Source organism: Ambystoma mexicanum, chromosome 11, assembly GCF_040938575.1.
Source record: "Ambystoma mexicanum isolate Mex_15411 chromosome 11, UKY_AmexF1_1, whole genome shotgun sequence".
Taxonomy (NCBI): Eukaryota; Metazoa; Chordata; class Amphibia; order Caudata; family Ambystomatidae; genus Ambystoma; species Ambystoma mexicanum.
The window spans coordinates 821,352,759-821,371,143 of record NC_090934.1 but is presented as its reverse complement, the minus strand read 5'-3'; the positions used below and the strand labels follow the sequence as shown (position 1 = coordinate 821,371,143).

Genomic DNA, 18,385 nt, shown 5'->3' with positions numbered 1-18,385 from the left:
CGTACCCCTTACGACGATCTTATACAGTCGTCCTGTTTCTTCTTTCTCCTCCCCCTTTTACACTTGCCGTGGCCGGCGTTCTCCGTGCGCAGCCACGCCCCTTTCCCCTTCTTCTTTCAACTCACTGGTTTATATTTTATCTCCGTATCAGCTCCTTTATCATGCTTCTCTTCCCCACCACTCTCAAACCCAGTGTTCCTTATGCTCGCGATATCCTATTAAATCCCTACTGGTGACGTCACCGATTTCTTCGAGCTACTGGTATATTCGTGTTATGTTCTTTAAATTCAAAATACACTTGCAATCTACCCCGCTAACCCTACAGCTGTCTTCCTGTCTCTCCTGGAACAAGGTAATCTCATCAATACTATAACCGGACTGCGCACGCTGCGTCGCCTCGCGTGTGATACGCCCCTCAACAGGAGGGCTTAACCAGCCAATTATCTTCCGTTTTGGGCAACTACGTAACTAGCCACCGCCCACAGGGAAACGTCATCTACCTATTGAGTTTCTTGCTCGAACAATAGGGAACCTCATCTACTCATTGAATAATAAATGTCAAATCGTAGGAAACCACACACCCACCCTCACACGTAGTCGCGATTTAGGCCAATCAGTGTCTTACGAGCGGCTGCACGTGATGTTTTCGTGCCCCGCCCCCCTCTTTCGCGTAACGTTAGCTCACTGTTACGAGCGGCTGCACGTGATGTTTTCGTGCCCCGCCCCCCTCTTTCGCGTAACGTTAGCTCACTGTTACGAGCGGCTGCACGTGATGTTTTCGTGCCCCGCCCCCCTCTTTCGCGTAACGTTAGCCGCCTGCTCTCGCACTTGTTTCGCTACCATTCATTCCATTAGCAACACTCAGTTAAACCTTCGCCGCTTTACAATACCTCCCTCCTCCCTTATTTACTTCCTCCCCCTCCCTCACAATTTCGCATTGCTTGTTGTGCGTGTCATGCTCACCAAGTTCTCTCGATGCAGGGCCGCTCGACTGCGTGCACCCCTCCAAGCGGCTCGCCACCTCCCCTCGTCTGGACCACGTCTGGACACTCGCCGACCGCGGGCGGGATACTTCTCAACCGGCTCCCGAGGGCCAATATCCGGATTGCGCTGTCCGGTCCTCTCGCAGCTCCGCGATGGTCCTGTAGTCCTCAGAAGGGGGCAACGGCAGAGGGGGCCGCGCCGCCGGGCCTCCTCGCAGCGGGAGTGCCTGGAAAAATTAAAAATAAAGTCGATCTTAAACAGATCTCAGCAGTGCCTCCAACTTGTCGGGGGGAAATTCTGCCGGGGTCGGCCGGGCCGTCCGCAGACCTCCGGGCAGGGAGGCCCCAACTCCTCCCGTGTATATCTCGGATCGAGACAGAGTATGAGGCACACACAAGGAGCAAGGCAACTTCTGCTGTTTATTATGCAAACGGCAGGGATGGGTCAAGGAGCGCACGCGTTCGTCCTGACACACACAATCGTGGGGCTCGCAGGCCCTTTTTACTGTATTATGACGCGCTACTTGCGTCACGTCAAAAGTTAGCAAAAAACCTATCGCCACTCTTAATTGGTTGCTCGAGTGGTAGGGTTAGTATAGTACACATATAGAGAATGATACTAGTGGACAAGGTGTAGTCAGGTGGTATATCTGGGTTGTCCCTACAATTAGATACATAAGAATTGTTACATGAAGACTCCTGAGGATTGGCTAATGTTACTGACGTCTGAGATGAGAGCCCCATGTTCTGATTGGTGCACCCGTGAGCTTCCCAGCCTGGGACCACCGCTGTTCCCAGCTCTCGGTGTACCTGTGATTGCAACAATGTTTCAATATGGGTACGTGCAGACAATGTGAGGATTTATTCATAGGTGGAAGGCTGACCGCTCCCACTGCAGCAGATGTCCATTGAGCCTTTCAAGTGTATTGGCCTGTGTCTCGTAGCGAGGGACCCAGACGCCTTTTTCCTCCTGGGCTTTGGCATCTCGTCAAGTTCGGCTTGGTCACGTGGGGAGGGACCGTGAAAGAGGCAGAATTCTGCACAATTAATATTGCTTTTTCTACTGCGCGTCTGGTTTAATTTGCCGGCGTGACTTTAACGTTGGTACGCGGGGTGCGAGGTTGCAACATCGTGCCTTTGATGATGTGTTCTTGGACTGTGAGTTTGCAACATTACGACCTTGGCTGGTTGCTCCACTGGGTTCTTTCTGCAGGATCAGCAACCTAACTCGTGCTTTGCTAATGTCCACGGGAGCTCTTGGTTGAGGCCTACTTGGGCCTGGTGCATAATTAGTCCGTTTGGTGCATAGGTGCTTTTAGGTTATAATAGCATATATTTCCATGACCAATATCGTGTTTCCAGTATATCTCTATGGTGGTAATGGTTTCAAGAGAAGCGTGAGCAAGCGTTATAAATGAGTTCATGATGCGTCTTGCGTTTCTGCATTCTGAAAGCCTATATAAAAATAATAAAGATGCACGTCCGTGAATATGCCTGTCGCCTACGTCAGAGCACTGAGTATGTTCTTCGTGTAGATTGGTGTGGAAATGTTCAGTGTGTATATTTGTACAGAAGTGCTTCCCGTTGTCTAGGTCGTCATGGCATCTCTAACGACGTGTGGATTTTAGTCTAGCTGATCCGAACCGCAGGTGTCGGCATGGCCAGTGCGGGCTGTTGGGCAGGCAGATGGACACATCCGTATGTTCCTGTACCAGGGTATTTGGTCGTCTGGTAAATGGACAAACTCTTCTCGTGGCGGGTGTCTGGGCCGTGACCCTCTAGGCCAAGAGCGAGAGGTGAAGGACGGGAGCCTGGTTTTCCATTCTCCCACTTCACAGTAATCTGTCTTAGTGCCTCTAGCAAGTTGTTTTCTGAAACAAAGCTTACCTGAACATCCTGTAAAATCGGTAACTTTTCAGTAGCAGTACAGTGCAGTATATAGCATTCCTGTTGCGCACAGCATCTAGATCCAAAAATTGCTTACTCTACCCCAGAAATTAGAATTCACCCAGTCAAACAGAGGGATCTATAAAGAGCATGGCAAGTAGTTAACATAAGCTACTTCCCCCAAGTTCTCTTGGTGCACTCTGCTGCCCTCTTTTAACAGAAGAATGCAACTGCAGGTCTTGCTTCTGCGCAAGGTACCTACATATAGAAACCTTGGTGCACTCTTGCTAAATCTGCTGGAATGTGTCTTCTATTGTGCCCAAGGTGGTTGTGTATTTGGGGACTCAGGGAAGCAAGGGAGCAGTCTAATGCACTGCAGTGCTAAGAGAGGCATGCCTTTTTCAGAAAAAAGTTCAGGTTTTCTGCCAATCAGAAAAAAATAGCAATGCAATCAGGCCAAAGGCAGAACACACATGCCAGTGAGTCTCTGTGGTGCAATTGGTTAGCGCGTTCGGCTGTTAACCGAAAAGACGCTGCTGTTTTGGGCACAAAGACACAGAGTGTTCCACTCAGTAAACCTGAGTCATTTCTCCCGTGTTCTCTGGGTTCAGCCTACTGTCCCCTTTTAACACAAGTGCGCAACTGTGGCTTTCTCCTCATAGCAAGTTATGCCTACACAGAGGGCATTTGGTGCACTGTTGATGGGCTCGGTCCTCTACTAAATCCCCTGTGTTTGTGGATTACGGGAGGTAGGGAAGTACTTGATACCCTGATTTGCTGTGGGAAATAGAGCTATTTTAGAAATATTTTCAGGTTGCCTGGGGAGCATAAGCAAACAGCACACCAATCAGGCCCCAGTGTAAGCACTGCATGAGTCTCTGTGGCGCAATCGGTTAGCGCGTTCGGCTGTTAACCGAAAGGTTGGTGGTTCAAGCCCACCCAGGGACGATGCATTTTGGCTCAAAAATTCAGCATGACCAACTATGAACTTCTGTTTACCTCTCGCAGGTCTCGTCTGCTGACGTCCAAAAAATCCAATAAACTGCAAGCAATTCTTCTCGCTTGCTTTAGTTTTTCAAAACTTGCCATTCAATTCATAAACATCAAGACTTCATGGGAAGGGTTTGGCTGCAGCGTGTACTGATGCACAGAAGGAAGCTATCCTATCCAGTCTACTTAAAGAAGCAATGAGGCTCTGCAGGTGCATGTACGTCTCCTACCTTTATTCTGTCATCAGACACACCAGGTGGACTGCCACAAGGACCTCGTGGCGCAATGGTAGCGCGTCTGACTCCAGATCAGAAGATTGCGTGTTCAAATCACGTCGGGGTCATATTTGCTATTCCCACTCTGAAATACAAAATTGCTCTTCAGTATCTCGTTATTTCAACCTGACTGCATCTTTGTGCTCTGGGACTAGTTGTTCTGGCGTTTCGAATGTAAGCTTTGCAGCAGGGAAGTATCATATTGACAGACACCCATGAAGGACATGGTCAACCTTTAAAGCAGGCCAATCTCTATGTTTTACTGGATGCAGCAGAAGTATTTCCTCTTTACCATCTCTTCAAGTGGGCCTGACTGATGTGCTGTTTTGTGCACGCTACGTGGGCTTTGTAAAGCATACCTCTGCCATTTGCATGGCCTCCTAGCGCTGTCAATATTTTCGTGTAATCGCTGAATGCTGCACTGTCCTGGGAACTCTAGGTGTGACTAAAGGAAATATGCTGGTGCCCCGAAAGGGGGTCGGCAGTCTAGTGGCAATGGGCATCACTTTGCAGTTTGGGTTTGTGAGTTCAGGTACCGGTCTGGTGTCGGAAACCTGTAAGCGCCCTCCCAATCAACTGTCGGTCCTGGATTGTGAGGATTTCCCCTTATACTGGTCTCAGTAGACACATTTCCATTTTACTTTTTCACTCTCGCATTGCCTATTTCTCTCTCTCTCATAGTTACATTATAGACAAGAGAGACATTGTCAGCGAGAGGGTTGCACAGCACCTTCCCCCATTTCCCTAAGTGCATTGCATGGGGCTCTGGGAGGTGTGCACATTTGTCTGAAACACAAAGATCCACTGGCAATAAAAGGCGTAGGACCCCAGTTCGCATTTCTTAGAATTTGAGGAGGCACTCAGAGTTGTCTCGGGCTTGACTGTACCTTTCATAGGAGATGTGCTAATCCCCAAACCCTCTTCCTTTGTCCCAGTAATCTGTCCTAGGGCCTCTAGCAAGTTGTTTTCTGAAACAAAGCTTACCTGAGCATCCTGTAAAATTGGTAACTTTTCAGTAGCAGTACAGTGCAGTATATAGCATTCCTGTTGCGCACAGCATCTAGATCCAAAAATTGCTTACTCTACCCCAGAAATTAGAATTCACCCAGTCAAACAGAGGGATCTATAAAGATCATGGCAAGTAGTTAACATAAGCTACTTCCCCCAAGTTCTCTTGGTGCACTCTGCTGCCCTCTTTTAACAGAAGAATGCAACTGCAGGTCTTGCTTCTCAGCAAGGTACCTACATATAGAAACCTTGGTGCACTCTTGCTAAATCTGCTGGAATGTGTCTTCTATTGTGCCCAAGGTGGTTGTGTATTTGGGGACTCAGGGAAGCAAGGGAGCAGTCTAATGCACTGCAGTGCTAAGAGAGGCATGCCTTTTTCAGAAAAAAGTTCAGGTTTTCTGCCAATCAGAAAAAAATAGCAATGCAATCAGGCCAAAGGCAGAACACACATGCCAGTGAGTCTCTGTGGCACAATTGGTTAGCGCCTTCGGCTGTTAACCGAAAAGACGCTGCTGTTTTTGGCACAAAGACACAGAGTGTTCCACTCAGTAAACCTGAGTCATTTCTCCCGTGTTCTCTGGGTTCAGCCTACTGTCCCCTTTTAACACAAGTGCGCAACTGTGGCTTTCTCCTCATAGCAAGTTATGCCTACAAAGAGGACATTTGGTGCACTGTTGATGGGCTCTGTCCTCTACTAAATCCCCTGTGTTTGTAGATTAGGGGAGGTTGGGAAGTGCTTGATACCCTGATTTGCTGTGGGAAATAGAGCTATTTTAGAAATATTTTCAGGTTGCCTGGGAAGCATAAGCAAACAGCACACCAATCAGGCCCCTGTGTAAGAACTGCATGAGTCTCTGTGGCGCAATCGGTTAGCGTGTTCGGCTGTTAACCGAAAGGTTGGTGGTTCAAGCCCACCCAGGGACGGTGCATTTTGGCTCAAAAATTCAGCATGACCAACTATGAACTTCTGTTTACCTCTCGCAGGTCTCGTCTGCTGACGTCCAAAAAATCCAATAAACTGCAAGCAATTCTTCTCGCTTTCTTTAGTTTTTCAAAACTTGCCATTCAATTCATAAACATCAAGACTTCATGGGAAGGGTTTGGCTGCAGCGTGTACTGATGCACAGAAGGAAGCTATCCTAGCCAGTCTACCTAAAGAAGCAATGAGGCTCTGCAGGTGCATGTACGTCTCCTACCTTTATTCTGTCATCAGACACACCAGGTGGATTGCCACAAGGACCTCGTGGCGCAATGGTAGCGCGTCTGACTCCAGATCAGAAGGTTGTGTGTTCAAATCACGTCGGGGTCATACTTCCTTTTCCCTCTCTGAAATACAAAATTGCTCTTCAGTATCTCGTTATTTCAACCTGACTGCATCTTTGTGCTCTGGGCCTAGTTGTTCTGGCGTTTCGAATGTAAGCTTTGCAGCAGGGAAGTATCATATTGACAGACACCCATGAAGGACATGGTCAACCTTTAAAGCAGGCCAATCTCTATGTTTTACTGGATGCAGCAGAAGTATTTCCTCTTTACCATCTCTTCAAGTGGGCCTGACTGATGTGCTGTTTTGTGCACGCTACGTGGGCTTTGTAAAACATACCTCTGCCATTTGCATGGCCTCCTAGCGCTGTCAAAATTTTCGTGTAATCGCTGAATGCTGCACTGTCCTGGGAACTCTAGGTGTGACTAAAGGATATATGTTGGGGCCCCGAAAGGGGGTCGGCAGTCTAGTGGCAATGGGCATCACTTTGCAGTTTGGGTTTGTGAGTTCAGGTACCGGTCTGGTGTCGGAAACCTGTAAGCGCCCTCCCAATCAACTGTCGGTCCTGGATTGTGAGAATTTCCCCTTATACTGGTCTCAGTAGACAAATTTCCATTTTACTTTTTCACTCTCGCATTGCCTATTTCTCTCTCTCTCATAGTTACATTATAGACAAGAGAGACATTGTCAGCGAGAGGGCTTCACAGCACCTTCCCCCCTTTCCCTAAGTGCATTGCAAGGGGCTCTGGGAGGCGTGCACATTTGTCTGAAACACAAAGATCCACTGGCAATAAAAGGCGTAGGACCCCAGTTCGCATTTCTTAGAATTTGAGGAGGCACTCAGAGTTGTCTCGGGCGTGACTGTATCTTTCATATGAGATGTGCTAATCCCCAAACCCTCTTCCTTTGTCCCAGTAATCTGTCTTAGTGCCTCTAGCAAGTTGTTTTCTGAAACAAAGCTTACCTGAACATCCTGTAAAATTGGTAACTTTTCAGTAGCAGTACAGTGCAGTATATAGCATTCCTGTTGCGCACAGCATCTAGATCCAAAAATTGCTTACTCTACCCCAGAAATTAGAATTCACCCAGTCAAACAGAGGGATCTATAAAGAGCATGGCAAATAGTTAACATAAGCTACTTCCCCCAAGTTCTCTTGGTGCACTCTGCTGCCCTCTTTTAACAGAAGAATGCAACTGCAGGTCTTGCTTCTCAGCAAGGTACCTACATATAGAATCCTTGGTGCAATCTTGCTAAATCTGCTGGAATGTGTCTTCTATTGTGCCCAGGGTGGTTGTGTATTTGGGGATTCAGGGAAGCAAGGGAGCACTCTAATGCACTGCAGTGCTAAGAGAGGCATGCCTTTTTCAGAAAAAAGTTCAGGTTTTCTGCCAATCAGAAAAAAATAGCAATGCAATCAGGCCAAAGGCAGAACACACATGCCAGTGAGTCTCTGTGGTGCAATTGGTTAGCGCGTTCGGCTGTTAACCGAAAAGACGCTGCTGTTTTTGGCACAAAGACACAGAGTGTTCCACTCAGTAAACCTGAGTCATTTCTCCCGTGTTCTCTGGGTTCAGCCTACTGTCCCCTTTTAACACAAGTGCGCAACTGTGGCTTTCTCCTCATAGCAAGTTATGCCTACACAGAGGGCATTTGGTGCACTGTTGATGGGCTCTGTCCTCTACTAAATCCCCTGTGTTTGTGGATTAGGGGAGGTAGAGAAGTGCTTGATACCCTGATTTGCTGTGGGAAAAAGAGCTATTTTAGAAATATTTTCAGGTTGCCTGGGAAGCATAAGCAAACAGCACACCAATCAGGCCCCTGTGTAAGAGCTGCATGAGTCTCTGTGGCGCAATCGGTTAGCGCGTTCGGCTGTTAACCGAAAGGTTGGTGGTTCAAGCCCACCCAGGGACGGTGCATTTTGGCTCAAAAATTCAGCGTGACCAACTATGGACTTCTGTTTACCTCTCGCAGGTCTCGTCTGCTGACGTCCAAAAAATCCAATAAACTGCAAGCAATTCTTCTCGCTTGCTTTAGTTTTTCAAAACTTGCCATTCAATTCATAAACATCAAGACTTCATGGGAAGGGTTTGGCTGCAGCGTGTACTGATGCACAGAAGGAAGCTATCCTAGCCAGTCTACCTAAAGAAGCAATGAGGCTCTGCAGGTGCATGTACGTCTCCTACCTTTATTCTGTCATCAGACACACCAGGAGGATTGCCACAAGGACCTCGTGCCGCAATGGTAGCGCGTCTGACTCCAGATCAGAAGGTTGCGTGTTCAAATCACGTCGGGGTCATACTTCCTTTTCCCACTCTGAAATACAAAATTGCTCTTCAGTATCTCGTTATTTCAACCTGACTGCATCTTTGTGCTCTGGGCCTAGTTGTTCTGGCGTTTCGAATGTAAGCTTTGCAGCAGGGAAGTATCATATTGACAGACACCCATGAAGGACATGGTCAACCTTTAAAGCAGGCCAATCTCTATGTTTTACTGGATGCAGCAGAAGTATTTCCTCTTTACCATCTCTTCAAGTGGGCCTGACTGATGTGCTGTTTTGTGCACGCTACGTAGGCTTTGTAAAACATACCTCTGCCATTTGCATGGCCTCCTAGCGCTGTCAAAATTTTCGTGTAATCGCTGAATGCTGCACTGTCCTGGGAACTCTAGGTGTGACTAAAGGATATATGTTGGGGCCCCGAAAGGGGGTCGGCAGTCTAGTGGCAATGGGCATCACTTTGCAGTTTGGGTTTGTGAGTTCAGGTACCGGTCTGGTGTCGGAAACCTGTAAGCGCCCTCCCAATCAACTGTCGGTCCTGGATTGTGAGAATTTCCCCTTATACTGGTCTCAGTAGACACATTTCCATTTTACTTTTTCACTCTTGCATTGCCTATTTCTCTCTCTCTCATAGTTACATTATAGACAAGAGAGACATTGTCAGCGAGAAGGCTTCACAGCACCTTCCCCCCTTTCCCTAAGTGCATTGCAAGGGGCTCTGGGAGGCGTGCACATTTGTCTGAAACACAAAGATCCACTGGCAATAAAAGGCGTAGGACCCCAGTTCGCATTTCTTAGAATTTGAGGAGGCACTCAGAGTTGTCTCGAGCGTGACTGTACCTTTCATATGAGATGTGATAATCCCCAAACCCTCTTCCTTTGTCCCCGTAATCTGTCTTAGTGCCTCTAGCAAGTTGTTTTCTGAAACAAAGCTTACCTGAACATCCTGTAAAATTGGTAACTTTTCAGTAGCAGTACAGTGCAGTATATAGCAATCCTGTTGCGCACAGCATCTAGATCCAAAAATTGCTTACTCTACCCCAGAAATTAGAATTCACCCAGTCAAACAGAGGGATCTATAAAGAGCATGGCAAGTAGTTAACATAAGCTACTTCCCCCAAGTTCTCTTGGTGCACTCTGCTGCCCTCTTTTAACAGAAGAATGCAACTGCAGGTCTTGCTTCTCAGCAAGGTACCTACATATAGAATCCTTGGTGCAATCTTGCTAAATCTGCTGGAATGTGTCTTCTATTGTGCCCAAGGTGGTTGTTTATTTGGGGATTCAGGGAAGCAAGGGAGCACTCTAATGCACTGCAGTGCTAAGAGAGGCATGCCTTTTTCAGAAAAAAGTTCAGGTTTTCTGCCAATCAGAAAAAAATAGCAATGCAATCAGGCCAAAGGCAGAACACACATGCCAGTGAGTCTCTGTGGTGCAATTGGTTAGCGCGTTCGGCTGTTAACCGAAAAGACGCTGCTGTTTTTGGCACAAAGACACAGAGTGTTCCACTCAGTAAACCTGAGTCATTTCTCCCGTGTTCTCTGGGTTCAGCCTACTGTCCCCTTTTAACACAAGTGCGCAACTGTGGCTTTCTCCTCATAGCAAGTTATGCCTACACAGAGGGCATTTGGTGCACTGTTGATGGGCTCTGTCCTCTACTAAATCCCCTGTGTTTGTGGATTAGGGGAGGTAGGGAAGTGCTTGATACCCTGATTTGCTGTGGGAAAAAGAGCTATTTTAGAAATATTTTCAGGTTGCCTGGGAAGCATAAGCAAACAGCACACCAATCAGGCCCCTGTGTAAGAGCTGCATGAGTCTCTGTGGCGCAATCGGTTAGCGCGTTCGGCTGTTAACTGAAAGGTTGGTGGTTCAAGCCCACCCAGGGACGGTGCATTTTGGCTCAAAAATTCAGCGTGACCAACTATGGACTTCTGTTTACCTCTCGCAGGTCTCGTCTGCTGACGTCCAAAAAATCCAATAAACTGCAAGCAATTCTTCTCGCTTGCTTTAGTTTTTCAAAACTTGCCATTCAATTCATAAACATCAAGACTTCATGGTGGCTGCAGCGTGTACTGATGCACAGAAGGAAGCTATCCTAGCCAGTCTACCTAAAGAAGCAATGAGGCTCTGCAGGTGCATGTACGTCTCCTACCTTTATTCTGTCATCAGACACACCAGGTGGATTGCCACAAGGACCTCGTGGCGCAATGGTAGCGCGTCTGACTCCAGATCAGAAGGTTGTGTGTTCAAATCACGTCGGGGTCATACTTCCTTTTCCCACTCTGAAATACAAAATTGCTCTTCAGTATCTCGTTATTTCAACCTGACTGCATCTTTGTGCTCTGGGCCTAGTTGGTCTGGCGTTTCGAATGTAAGCTTTGCAGCAGGGAAGTATCATATTGACAGACACCCATGAAGGACATGGTCAACCTTTAAAGCAGGCCAATCTCTATGTTTTACTGGATGCAGCAGAAGTATTTCCTCTTTACCATCTCTTCAAGTGGGCCTGACTGATGTGCTGTTTTGTGCACGCTACGTGGGCTTTGTAAAACATACCTCTGCCATTTGCATGGCCTCCTAGCGCTGTCAAAATTTTCGTGTAATCGCTGAATGCTGCACTGTCCTGGGAACTCTAGGTGTGACTAAAGGATATATGTTGGGGCCCCGAAAGGGGGTCGGCAGTCTAGTGGCAATGGGCATCACTTTGCAGTTTGGGTTTGTGAGTTCAGGTACCGGTCTGGTGTCGGAAACCTGTAAGCGCCCTCCCAATCAACTGTCGGTCCTGGATTGTGAGAATTTCCCCTTATACTGGTCTCAGTAGACACATTTCCATTTTACTTTTTCACTCTTGCATTGCCTATTTCTCTCTCTCTCATAGCTACATTATAGACAAGAGAGACATTGTCAGCGAGAGGGCTTCACAGCACCTTCCCCCCTTTCCCTAAGTGCATTGCTAGGGGCTCTGGGAGGCGTGCACATTTGTCTGAAACACAAAGATCCACTGGCAATAAAAGGCGTAGGACCCCAGTTCGCATTTCTTAGAATTTGAGGAGGCACTCAGAGTTGTCTCGGGCGTGACTGTACCTTTCATATGAGATGTGATAATCCCCAAACCCTCTTCCTTTGTCCCAGTAATCTGTCTTAGTGCCTCTAGCAAGTTGTTTTCTGAAACAAAGCTTACCTGAACATCCTGTAAAATTGGTAACTTTTCAGTAGCAGTACAGTGCAGTATATAGCATTCCTGTTGCGCACAGCATCTAGATCCAAAAATTGCTTACTCTACCCCAGAAATTAGAATTCACCCAGTCAAACAGAGGGATCTATAAAGAGCATGGCAAGTAGTTAACATAAGCTACTTCCCCCAAGTTCTCTTGGTGCACTCTGCTGCCCTCTTTTAACAGAAGAATGCAACTGCAGGTCTTGCTTCTCAGCAAGGTACCTACATATAGAATCCTTGGTGCAATCTTGCTAAATCTGCTGGAATGTGTCTTCTATTGTGCCCAGGGTGGTTGTGTACTTGGGGATTCAGGGAAGCAAGGGAGCACTCTAATGCACTGCAGTGCTAAGAGAGGCATGCCTTTTTCAGAAAAAAGTTCAGGTTTTCTGCCAATCAGAAAAAAATAGCAATGCAATCAGGCCAAAGGCAGAACACACATGCCAGTGAGTCTCTGTGGTGCAATTGGTTAGCGCGTTCGGCTGTTAACCGAAAAGACGCTGCTGTTTTTGGCACAAAGACACAGAGTGTTCCACTCAGTAAACCTGAGTCATTTCTCCCGTGTTCTCTGGGTTCAGCCTACTGTCCCCTTTTAACACAAGTGCGCAACTGTGGCTTTCTCCTCATAGCAAGTTATGACTACACAGAGGGCATTTGGTGCACTGTTGATGGGCTCTGTCCTCTACTAAATCCCCTGTGTTTGTGGATTAGGGGAGGTAGGGAAGTGCTTGATACCCTGATTTGCTGTGGGAAAAAGAGCTATTTTAGAAATATTTTCAGGTTGCCTGGGAAGCATAAGCAAACAGCACACCAATCAGGCCCCTGTGTAAGAGCTGCATGAGTCTCTGTGGCGCAATCGGTTAGCGCGTTCGGCTGTTAACCGAAAGGTTGGTGGTTCAAGCCCACCCAGGGACGGTGCATTTTGGCTCAAAAATTCAGCGTGACCAACTATGGACTTCTGTTTACCTCTCGCAGGTCTCGTCTGCTGACGTCCAAAAAATCCAATAAACTGCAAGCAATTCTTCTCGCTTGCTTTAGTTTTTCAAAACTTGCCATTCAATTCATAAACATCAAGACTTCATGGGAAGGGTTTGGCTGCAGCGTGTACTGATGCACAGAAGGAAGCTATCCTAGCCAGTCTACCTAAAGAAGCAATGAGGCTCTGCAGGTGCATGTACGTCTCCTACCTTTATTCTGTCATCAGACACACCAGGTGGATTGCCACAAGGACCTCGTGGCGCAATGGTAGCGCGTCTGACTCCAGATCAGAAGGTTGTGTGTTCAAATCACGTCGGGGTCATACTTCCCTTTCCCACTCTGAAATACAAAATTGCTCTTCAGTATCTCGTTATTTCAACCTGACTGCATCTTTGTGCTCTGGGCCTAGTTGTTCTGGCGTTTCGAATGTAAGCTTTGCAGCAGGGAAGTATCATATTGACAGACACCCATGAAGGACATGGTCAACCTTTAAAGCAGGCCAATCTCTATGTTTTACTGGATGCAGCAGAAGTATTTCCTCTTTACCATCTCTTCAAGTGGGCCTGACTGATGTGCTGTTTTGTGCACGCTACGTGGGCTTTGTAAAACATACCTCTGCCATTTGCATGGCCTCCTAGCGCTGTCAAAATTTTCGTGTAATCGCTGAATGCTGCACTGTCCTGGGAACTCTAGGTGTGACTAAAGGATATATGTTGGGGCCCCGAAAGGGGGTCGGCAGTCTAGTGGCAATGGGCATCACTTTGCAGTTTGGGTTTGTGAGTTCAGGTACCGGTCTGGTGTCGGAAACCTGTAAGCGCCCTCCCAATCAACTGTCGGTCCTGGATTGTGAGAATTTCCCCTTATACTGGTCTCAGTAGACACATTTCCATTTTACTTTTTCACTCTTGCATTGCCTATTTCTCTCTCTCTCATAGTTACATTATAGACAAGAGAGACATTGTCAGCGAGAAGGCTTCACAGCACCTTCCCCCCTTTCCCTAAGTGCATTGCAAGGGGCTCTGGGAGGCGTGCACATTTGTCTGAAACACAAAGATCCACTGGCAATAAAAGGCGTAGGACCCCAGTTCGCATTTCTTAGAATTTGAGGAGGCACTCAGAGTTGTCTCGAGCGTGACTGTACCTTTCATATGAGATGTGATAATCCCCAAACCCTCTTCCTTTGTCCCCATAATCTGTCTTAGTGCCTCTAGCAAGTTGTTTTCTGAAACAAAGCTTACCTGAACATCCTGTAAAATTGGTAACTTTTCAGTAGCAGTACAGTGCAGTATATAGCATTCCTGTTGCGCACAGCATCTAGATCCAAAAATTGCTTACTCTACCCCAGAAATTAGAATTCACCCAGTCAAACAGAGGGATCTATAAAGAGCATGGCAAGTAGTTAACATAAGCTACTTCCCCCAAGTTCTCTTGGTGCACTCTGCTGCCCTCTTTTAACAGAAGAATGCAACTGCAGGTCTTGCTTCTCAGCAAGGTACCTACATATAGAATCCTTGGTGCAATCTTGCTAAATCTGCTGGAATGTGTCTTCTATTGTGCCCAAGGTGGTTGTTTATTTGGGGATTCAGGGAAGCAAGGGAGCACTCTAATGCACTGCAGTGCTAAGAGAGGCATGCCTTTTTCAGAAAAAAGTTCAGGTTTTCTGCCAATCAGAAAAAAATAGCAATGCAATCAGGCCAAAGGCAGAACACACATGCCAGTGAGTCTCTGTGGTGCAATTGGTTAGCGCGTTCGGCTGTTAACCGAAAAGACGCTGCTGTTTTTGGCACAAAGACACAGAGTGTTCCACTCAGTAAACCTGAGTCATTTCTCCCGTGTTCTCTGGGTTCAGCCTACTGTCCCCTTTTAACACAAGTGCGCAACTGTGGCTTTCTCCTCATAGCAAGTTATGCCTACACAGAGGGCATTTGGTGCACTGTTGATGGGCTCTGTCCTCTACTAAATCCCCTGTGTTTGTGGATTAGGGGAGGTAGGGAAGTGCTTGATACCCTGATTTGCTGTGGGAAAAAGAGCTATTTTAGAAATATTTTCAGGTTGCCTGGGAAGCATAAGCAAACAGCACACCAATCAGGCCCCTGTGTAAGAGCTGCATGAGTCTCTGTGGCGCAATGGGTTAGCGCGTTCGGCTGTTAACCGAAAGGTTGGTGGTTCAAGCCCACCCAGGGACGGTGCATTTTGGCTCAAAAATTCAGCGTGACCAACTATGGACTTCTGTTTACCTCTCGCAGGTCTCGTCTGCTGACGTCCAAAAAATCCAATAAACTGCAAGCAATTCTTCTCGCTTGCTTTAGTTTTTCAAAACTTGCCATTCAATTCATAAACATCAAGACTTCATGGTGGCTGCAGCGTGTACTGATGCACAGAAGGAAGCTATCCTAGCCAGTCTACCTAAAGAAGCAATGAGGCTCTGCAGGTGCATGTACGTCTCCTACCTTTATTCTGTCATCAGACACACCAGGTGGATTGCCACAAGGACCTCGTGGCGCAATGGTAGCGCGTCTGACTCCAGATCAGAAGGTTGTGCGTTCAAATCACGTCGGGGTCATACTTCCTTTTCCCACTCTGAAATACAAAATTGCTCTTCAGTATCTCGTTATTTCAACCTGACTGCATCTTTGTGCTCTGGGCCTAGTTGGTCTGGCGTTTCGAATGTAAGCTTTGCAGCAGGGAAGTATCATATTGACAGACACCCATGAAGGACATGGTCAACCTTTAAAGCAGGCCAATCTCTATGTTTTACTGGATGCAGCAGAAGTATTTCCTCTTTACCATCTCTTCAAGTGGGCCTGACTGATGTGCTGTTTTGTGCACGCTACGTGGGCTTTGTAAAACATACCTCTGCCATTTGCATGGCCTCCTAGCGCTGTCAAAATTTTCGTGTAATCGCTGAATGCTGCACTGTCCTGGGAACTCTAGGTGTGACTAAAGGATATATGTTGGGGCCCCGAAAGGGGGTCGGCAGTCTAGTGGCAATGGGCATCACTTTGCAGTTTGGGTTTGTGAGTTCAGGTACCGGTCTGGTGTCGGAAACCTGTAAGCGCCCTCCCAATCAACTGTCGGTCCTGGATTGTGAGAATTTCCCCTTATACTGGTCTCAGTAGACACATTTCCATTTTACTTTTTCACTCTTGCATTGCCTATTTCTCTCTCTCTCATAGCTACATTATAGACAAGAGAGACATTGTCAGCGAGAGGGCTTCACAGCACCTTCCCCCCTTTCCCTAAGTGCATTGCTAGGGGCTCTGGGAGGCGTGCACATTTGTCTGAAACACAAAGATCCACTGGCAATAAAAGGCGTAGGACCCCAGTTCGCATTTCTTAGAATTTGAGGAGGCACTCAGAGTTGTCTCGGGCGTGACTGTACCTTTCATAGGAGATGTGCTAATCCCCAAACCCTCTTCCTTTGTCCCAGTAATCTGTCCTAGGGCCTCTAGCAAGTTGTTTTCTGAAACAAAGCTTACCTGAGCATCCTGTAAAATTGGTAACTTTTCAGTAGCAGTACAGTGCAGTATATAGCATTCCTGTTGCGCACAGCATCTAGATCCAAAAATTGCTTACTCTACCCCAGAAATTAGAATTCACCCAGTCAAACAGAGGGATCTATAAAGATCATGGCAAGTAGTTAACATAAGCTACTTCCCCCAAGTTCTCTTGGTGCACTCTGCTGCCCTCTTTTAACAGAAGAATGCAACTGCAGGTCTTGCTTCTCAGCAAGGTACCTACATATAGAAACCTTGGTGCACTCTTGCTAAATCTGCTGGAATGTGTCTTCTATTGTGCCCAAGGTGGTTGTGTATTTGGGGACTCAGGGAAGCAAGGGAGCAGTCTAATGCACTGCAGTGCTAAGAGAGGCATGCCTTTTTCAGAAAAAAGTTCAGGTTTTCTGCCAATCAGAAAAAAATAGCAATGCAATCAGGCCAAAGGCAGAACACACATGCCAGTGAGTCTCTGTGGCACAATTGGTTAGCGCCTTCGGCTGTTAACCGAAAAGACGCTGCTGTTTTTGGCACAAAGACACAGAGTGTTCCACTCAGTAAACCTGAGTCATTTCTCCCGTGTTCTCTGGGTTCAGCCTACTGTCCCCTTTTAACACAAGTGCGCAACTGTGGCTTTCTCCTCATAGCAAGTTATGCCTACAAAGAGGACATTTGGTGCACTGTTGATGGGCTCTGTCCTCTACTAAATCCCCTGTGTTTGTAGATTAGGGGAGGTTGGGAAGTGCTTGATACCCTGATTTGCTGTGGGAAATAGAGCTATTTTAGAAATATTTTCAGGTTGCCTGGGAAGCATAAGCAAACAGCACACCAATCAGGCCCCTGTGTAAGAACTGCATGAGTCTCTGTGGCGCAATCGGTTAGCGTGTTCGGCTGTTAACCGAAAGGTTGGTGGTTCAAGCCCACCCAGGGACGGTGCATTTTGGCTCAAAAATTCAGCATGACCAACTATGAACTTCTGTTTACCTCTCGCAGGTCTCGTCTGCTGACGTCCAAAAAATCCAATAAACTGCAAGCAATTCTTCTCGCTTTCTTTAGTTTTTCAAAACTTGCCATTCAATTCATAAACATCAAGACTTCATGGGAAGGGTTTGGCTGCAGCGTGTACTGATGCACAGAAGGAAGCTATCCTAGCCAGTCTACCTAAAGAAGCAATGAGGCTCTGCAGGTGCATGTACGTCTCCTACCTTTATTCTGTCATCAGACACACCAGGTGGATTGCCACAAGGACCTCGTGGCGCAATGGTAGCGCGTCTGACTCCAGATCAGAAGGTTGTGTGTTCAAATCACGTCGGGGTCATACTTCCTTTTCCCTCTCTGAAATACAAAATTGCTCTTCAGTATCTCGTTATTTCAACCTGACTGCATCTTTGTGCTCTGGGCCTAGTTGTTCTGGCGTTTCGAATGTAAGCTTTGCAGCAGGGAAGTATCATATTGACAGACACCCATGAAGGACATGGTCAACCTTTAAAGCAGGCCAATCTCTATGTTTTACTGGATGCAGCAGAAGTATTTCCTCTTTACCATCTCTTCAAGTGGGCCTGACTGATGTGCTGTTTTGTGCACGCTACGTGGGCTTTGTAAAACATACCTCTGCCATTTGCATGGCCTCCTAGCGCTGTCAAAATTTTCGTGTAATCGCTGAATGCTGCACTGTCCTGGGAACTCTAGGTGTGACTAAAGGATATATGTTGGGGCCCCGAAAGGGGGTCGGCAGTCTAGTGGCAATGGGCATCACTTTGCAGTTTGGGTTTGTGAGTTCAGGTACCGGTCTGGTGTCAGAAACCTGTAAGCGCCCTCCCAATCAACTGTCGGTCCTGGATTGTGAGAATTTCCCCTTATACTGGTCTCAGTAGACAAATTTCCATTTTACTTTTTCACTCTCGCATTGCCTATTTCTCTCTCTCTCATAGTTACATTATAGACAAGAGAGACATTGTCAGCGAGAGGGCTTCACAGCACCTTCCCCCCTTTCCCTAAGTGCATTGCAAGGGGCTCTGGGAG

General features: G+C 47.1%; 14 non-coding genes across 14 annotated transcripts; all 14 read left to right on the top strand.

Moving 5' to 3' along the window:
- Positions 1-3,744: 3,744 nt before the first annotated feature.
- On the top strand, positions 3,745-3,818 carry TRNAN-GUU (transfer RNA asparagine (anticodon GUU)). Its single transcript has one exon. It is a non-coding gene; the product is annotated as a tRNA-Asn (tRNA).
- Positions 3,819-4,131: 313 nt separating this feature from the next.
- Positions 4,132-4,203, top strand: TRNAW-CCA (transfer RNA tryptophan (anticodon CCA)). Its single transcript has one exon. It is a non-coding gene; the product is annotated as a tRNA-Trp (tRNA).
- A 1,790-nt stretch (positions 4,204-5,993) lies between these two features.
- TRNAN-GUU (transfer RNA asparagine (anticodon GUU)) lies at positions 5,994-6,067 on the top strand. Its single transcript has one exon. It is a non-coding gene; the product is annotated as a tRNA-Asn (tRNA).
- A 313-nt stretch (positions 6,068-6,380) lies between these two features.
- On the top strand, positions 6,381-6,452 carry TRNAW-CCA (transfer RNA tryptophan (anticodon CCA)). Its single transcript has one exon. It is a non-coding gene; the product is annotated as a tRNA-Trp (tRNA).
- Positions 6,453-8,242: 1,790 nt separating this feature from the next.
- Positions 8,243-8,316, top strand: TRNAN-GUU (transfer RNA asparagine (anticodon GUU)). The gene has a single exon. It is a non-coding gene; the product is annotated as a tRNA-Asn (tRNA).
- A 313-nt stretch (positions 8,317-8,629) lies between these two features.
- On the top strand, positions 8,630-8,701 carry TRNAW-CCA (transfer RNA tryptophan (anticodon CCA)). The gene has a single exon. It is a non-coding gene; the product is annotated as a tRNA-Trp (tRNA).
- A 1,790-nt stretch (positions 8,702-10,491) lies between these two features.
- Positions 10,492-10,565, top strand: TRNAN-GUU (transfer RNA asparagine (anticodon GUU)). The gene has a single exon. It is a non-coding gene; the product is annotated as a tRNA-Asn (tRNA).
- Positions 10,566-10,870: 305 nt separating this feature from the next.
- Positions 10,871-10,942, top strand: TRNAW-CCA (transfer RNA tryptophan (anticodon CCA)). The gene has a single exon. It is a non-coding gene; the product is annotated as a tRNA-Trp (tRNA).
- A 1,790-nt stretch (positions 10,943-12,732) lies between these two features.
- TRNAN-GUU (transfer RNA asparagine (anticodon GUU)) lies at positions 12,733-12,806 on the top strand. Its single transcript has one exon. It is a non-coding gene; the product is annotated as a tRNA-Asn (tRNA).
- Positions 12,807-13,119: 313 nt separating this feature from the next.
- TRNAW-CCA (transfer RNA tryptophan (anticodon CCA)) lies at positions 13,120-13,191 on the top strand. The gene has a single exon. It is a non-coding gene; the product is annotated as a tRNA-Trp (tRNA).
- Positions 13,192-14,981: 1,790 nt separating this feature from the next.
- Positions 14,982-15,055, top strand: TRNAN-GUU (transfer RNA asparagine (anticodon GUU)). Its single transcript has one exon. It is a non-coding gene; the product is annotated as a tRNA-Asn (tRNA).
- Positions 15,056-15,360: 305 nt separating this feature from the next.
- TRNAW-CCA (transfer RNA tryptophan (anticodon CCA)) lies at positions 15,361-15,432 on the top strand. The gene has a single exon. It is a non-coding gene; the product is annotated as a tRNA-Trp (tRNA).
- A 1,790-nt stretch (positions 15,433-17,222) lies between these two features.
- TRNAN-GUU (transfer RNA asparagine (anticodon GUU)) lies at positions 17,223-17,296 on the top strand. The gene has a single exon. It is a non-coding gene; the product is annotated as a tRNA-Asn (tRNA).
- Positions 17,297-17,609: 313 nt separating this feature from the next.
- Positions 17,610-17,681, top strand: TRNAW-CCA (transfer RNA tryptophan (anticodon CCA)). The gene has a single exon. It is a non-coding gene; the product is annotated as a tRNA-Trp (tRNA).
- The last annotated feature ends 704 nt before the right edge of the window (positions 17,682-18,385 follow it).